Source organism: Balaenoptera physalus (genome assembly GCF_965194825.1).
Source record: "Balaenoptera physalus genome assembly, chromosome: 8".
NCBI lineage: Eukaryota > Metazoa > Chordata > Mammalia > Artiodactyla > Balaenopteridae > Balaenoptera > Balaenoptera physalus.
In genome coordinates, this window is record NC_138887.1 from 141503 (window position 1) to 147326 (window position 5824).

At 47.3% G+C, this 5824-nt stretch overlaps 1 long non-coding RNA gene across 1 annotated transcript; it reads left to right on the plus strand.

Annotated features, from left to right (window-relative positions):
* Positions 1-379: 379 nt before the first annotated feature.
* On the plus strand, positions 380-2416 carry LOC309665310. Its single transcript, XR_014266340.1, has 2 exons — positions 380-456; positions 2340-2416. It is a non-coding gene; the product is annotated as an uncharacterized lncRNA (long non-coding RNA).
* Positions 2417-5824: the final 3408 nt, after the last annotated feature.

Sequence of the window (5824 nt, forward strand, 5' to 3'; positions counted from 1 at the left end):
ATTTACAGTGCTCCATGGCCCCTGTAAACACATTGCTCCATGATCCCTTTCATCACAATTCTCCATGACCACTGTCATCACAATGCTCCAGGACGGTTTTCATCACAATGCTCCATGATCGCAGTCATCACAATGCTCCATTGCTATGTATTCACAATGCTCCAAGGCTGCTGTAAACACATTGCTCCATGATCCCTTTCATCACAATGTTCCATGACCACTGTCATCACAATTCCCCATGACGCCTGTCATGACAATGCTCCATGGTCCCTTTCATCACAATGCTCCATGACCCCTCTCATCACAATGTTCCATGACAGTTGTCTTCAAAATGCTCCATGACCACTGTCATCACAGTGTTCCCTGCTCTTGTCATGACAGTGTTCCATGGCCCCTGTAATCACAATGCTCCATGCCCGTGTCATCACAATGCTCCATGGCACTTGTCATCACAATGTTCCATGGCCTTTGTCATCACAATGCTCCATGACCCTTGTCATCACAGTGCTCCATGATAACTTTCATCACAATTCTATATGGCCACTGTCATCACAATGCTCCATGACCATTGTCATGACAATTCCCCATAACACCTGTCATCAAAATGCTCCAAGGCCCCTCCTATCACAATGCTCCATGATCCGTGTCAGCACAATATTCCATGACCCCTGTCATCACAAAGTTCCATGGCAAAGTCATCACAGTGCTCCATGTCCCCTGTCATCACAATGCCCAATGTCCCGTGTCATCACGATGCCCCATGACAATTTTCATCACAATGCACCATGCCCTTGTCATCACAATGCTCCTTGTCCCTTGTATTCAAAATGCTCCATGCCCTTGTCATCACAATCCTCCAGATCATTTCTCATTACAAGACTCCATGCCCATGTGAACACAGTGCTCCATGACCCCTGTCATCACAATGCTCCATAACCCTTGTCATCACAATGCTGCATGATCCCTGTCATCACAATTCTCCTTGACTGCTCTCATCACAATGCTCCAGGACCATTTTCATCACAATGCTCCATGCCCCCATCATCAAAATGCCCCATGACTCCTGTCATCACAATTCTCAATGAGCCCTGTCATCACAATGCTCCATGCCGTTGTCATCACAATGATCCATGGCCCAGTGATCACAATATTCCATGCCCTTGTCATCACAATGCACCAGAACTCTTGTCATCAAAATGCTCCATACACGTGTCATCACAATTCTCCATGACACTCGTTATCACAATGTTCCATGGCCTTTGTCATCACAATGCCCCATGGCCCCTGTCATCACAGTGCTCCATGGTACTTTTCATCACAATTCTAGATGACCACTGTCCTAAAAATGCCGCATGACACCTCTCATCAAAATTCGCCATGTCCATTGTCATCACAATGCTCCATGAACCGTGTCATCACAATGTTCCAGGACACTTGTCATCACAATGATCCATGGCCACTTTCATTGCAATGCTCCATGACCCCTGTCATCACAATGCTCCATGGCCTATGTATTCACAGTGCTCCATGGCCCCTGTAATGACACTGCTCCATGATACCTTTCATCACAATACTCCATGACCACTGTCATCACAATGCACCATGACGCCTGTCATCACAATGCTCCATGGATCCTTTCATCACAATGCTCCATGACCCCTGTCATCACAATGTACCCTGCCCATGTCATCACAATGATCCATGTCCCCTGTAATCACAATGCTCCATGCCCATTTCACCACAATGCTGCAGAATTCTTGTCATCACAATGGTCCATGACCGTGTCATCACAATGTTTCATGACTCATGTCATCACAATTCTTCATAACCCTTGTCATCATAATGCTCCATGCATCTTGTCATCACAAAGCTCCATTGTGCTTTTCATCACAATGCTCCAGGACAACTTTCATCACAGTGCTCCATGCCCCATCTCATCACAATGCCCAATGCACTCTGTCATCACAATGCCCCATGACCCTGTCAGTACAATGCTCCATGGCCTTTCTCACCACATAGCTCCATGACCCCTGTCCTCACAATGATCCATGACTCCTTTCATCACAATGCTACAGTACCCCTTTCATCACAATGCTCCATGCCACTTGTCATCACAATGCACCATGCCCTTGTCAGCACATTGCTCCTTGGCTCCTGTCATCAAAATACTCCATGCCCTTATCATCACAATGCTCCAGATCTCTTCTCATCACAGTGCTGTATGCATGTGTCAACACAATGCCCCATGATGCCTGTCATCACAATGCTCCAAGGACCCTCTCATCACAATGCTCCATGTCCCCAGTAATTACAATGCTCCATGCCCTTTTCTTCACAAGGCACCAGAATTCTTCTCATCACAATGTTCCATGACCGTGTCATCACAATGCTCCATGAACAATATAATCACAATTCTCCATGACTCTTTTCGTCACAATGCTCCCTGCCCTTTTCATCACAATGCTCAAGAATTCTTGTCATCACAACGTTCCATGACCGTGTCATCACAATGCTCCATGACCACTGTCAACACAGTGCCCCATGACACCTGTCATCACAATGCTCCAAGGCCCCTCTCATCACAATGCTCCATGACCACTGTCATCACAATATTCCCTGCCCGTGTCATCACAATGCTCCATGTAACCGGTAATTAAAATGTTCCATGCCCTTTTCATCACAATGCTACAGAATTCTTTTCATCACAATGTTCCATGACCGTGTCATCACAATGCTCTGTAACCAATGTCATGACAATTCTCCATTGACTTTGTCATCACAATGCACCATGGCTCTTGTCATCACAGTGCTCCATGGTGCTATTCATCACAATGCTCCAGGACAACTTTCACCACAGTGCTCCAGGCCCCCTGTCATCACAATGCCCCCTGACGCTGTCATCACAACGCTCCAAGGCCACGTCATCACAATGCTCCTAATACAGTGACTCCTAACACACTCACTGACACTGTCCTTAACTAAGGCCCTGAGACTACTCCTACCTCAGACCCTGACACTGTCCGTAATTTAGGCCCTGGCACTACTCCCAACTCAGGCACTGACGCTGTCCCTAACTAAGGGTCTGACACTACTCTCAACTCAGACACTGACACTCCCCCAAATTAAGGCCTTGACACTACTCTTAACTCAGGCCCTGACACTATCCATAATAAAGACCCTGACACTAATCCCAACTCAGGCACTGACACTGTCCATAACTCAGGCCCTGACACTAACCCCATCTCAGCCACTGACACCGTCCCTAACTGTGGCTCTGGCACTACTCCCAACTCAGGCACTGGCACAGTCCCTAACTATGGCCGTGACACTACTCCCAACTCAGGCACTGACACTGTCCCTAACTAAGGCCCTGACACTACTCTTCACTCAGGCACTGACACTACCCTAACTAAGGCCCTGACTCCACTCCTAACTCAGGCACTGTCACTGTCACTAACTAAGGCCATTACACTACTCTTAACACAATAACTGACACTTTACGTAACTAAGGCTTGACACAATCCTTAACTCATGCCCTGACACTGTCCTTAAATAAGACCCTGACACTACTCCCAACTCAGTCACTGACACTGTTCCTAACTAAGGCCCAGAGACTTCTCCCAATTCAGGCCCTGACACTGTCCCTAACTAAGGCCCTGACACTACTCCCAACTCAGGCACTGACACTGTCCCTAACTAAGGCCCTGACACTACTCCCATCTCAGGCATGGATAATGTGCCTAACTAAGGCTCTAACATTAATCCCAACTCAGGCACTGACATTGTCCCTAACTAAGGCCCTGACACTACTCCTATCTCAGGCTCTGACACTATAACTAAGAAAGGCCCTCACACTACTCCTAACTCAGGCACTGATACTGTCCATAACGTAGGCCCTGATGCTACCCATAAATCAGACACTGACACTCTCCCTAAATAAGGCCCTGAGATTACTCCTACCTCAGGCCCTGACACTGTCCATCAACTAAGGCCTTGATACTACTGCCAACTGAGGCTCTGACACTGCCCCTAACTATGTCCCTGACACTACTCCCAGCTCAGGCACTGACAGTGTACTTAACTGAGGCAATGATACTACTCCCAACTCAGGCACTGAGGCTCTGGATCATTGTGATGACAAGCGCCATGGAGCATTGTGATGACAAGGGTCATGAAGGATTGTGATGACTAGGGCATGGAGCATTGTGATGACAAGGGTAACGGAGCATTGTGATGACAGGGTCCATGGAGCATTGTCATGACAAGGACCATGGAGCATTGTGATGACAGGGGTAATGGAGCATTGTGGTGACAGGCGGCATGGAGCATTGTGATGAAAGGGGTACTGTAACTTTGTGATGAAAGGGGTCAAGGAACATTTTGATTACAGGGGTCATGGGGCATTGTGATGAAAGTGGTCATGGAGCATTGTGATGAAAGTGGTCATGGAGCATTGTGATGAAAAACGCTATGGAGCATTGTGATGAAAGGAGTCATGGAGCTCTGTGATTACAGGGGCCATGGAGCACTCTGATGAAAAGGGCATGTAGCATTGTGATGACAAAGGCCATGGAGCATTTTGATTAAAGGGGTCATGGATCATTGTGATTGCAGGGATCATGGAACATTGTGAAGACAATGTTCATGGAGCATTGTGATGAAAGACGTCAGGGAGCATTGTGATGAAAGTGGCCATGGGGTATTGTGAAGACAAGGGCCATGGAACATTCTGATGAAAGGGGTCATGGACCAATGTGCTTAATGCTCCACAGTAATCAAAATGCTCCATGAGGCATGTCATCACAATGCTCCATGACCACATTCATCACAATGCTCCATGACCACTTTCATCACAATGCCCCATGATCACTTTCATCACAGTGCCCCATGAACCATTTCATCACAATGCTCCATGACCCTTGTCTAAAATGCTACATGCCGGTGACAACACAATGCTCCATGCCCCCTGTCATAAAAAAGCTCCTTGACCCTTGTCATCACAATGCTCCATGGCCCCTGTCATCACAATATTCCATGGCTTTTGTCATCACAATGCTCCAAGGCCCCTGTAATCACAGTGCTCCATGACCCGTTTCATCACAATGCTCCATGACCCCTTTCATCTCAGTGCTCCCTGACCACTTTCATCAGAGTGCTCCATGACCCATGTCATCGCAATGCTCCACACCCTTATCACCACAATCCTCCATGAACACTGTAATCACAATGATCCATGACCACTTTCATCACAATGCCCCATGACCCCTTTCATCACAATGCCCCATGACCCATTTCATCACAATGCCCCATGACCCATTTCATCACAATGCCCCATAACCCCTGTCATCACAAGTCTCCATGACCTTGTCATCACAATGCTCCATGCCCTCTGTCATCACAATGCCCCATGGCCCATGCCATTACAATGCTCCATGACACTTATCTTTACAATACTCCAGGCCATTGTATCACAATGCTCCATAACTCTTGTCATCATAATACTCCATGGCGTTTGTCATCACAATGATCCAGAACCCCTGTAATCACAGTGCTCCAGTACACATTTCATCACAATGCTCCATGACCCCTGTCATCCCAATGCTCCAGGACCCCTGTCATCAAAATGCCCCTTGGCCCCTTTCATCACAATGTTCCCTGAACCATTTCATCATAATGCTACTTGACCATTGTCATAACAATGCTCCATGATCCCTGTAATCACAATGATCCATGACCCCTTTCATCACAATGCCCATGCCCCCTGTCACCACAATGCTCCATGTCCCCTGTCATCACAATGTTCCATGACCCTTGGCATCACAAT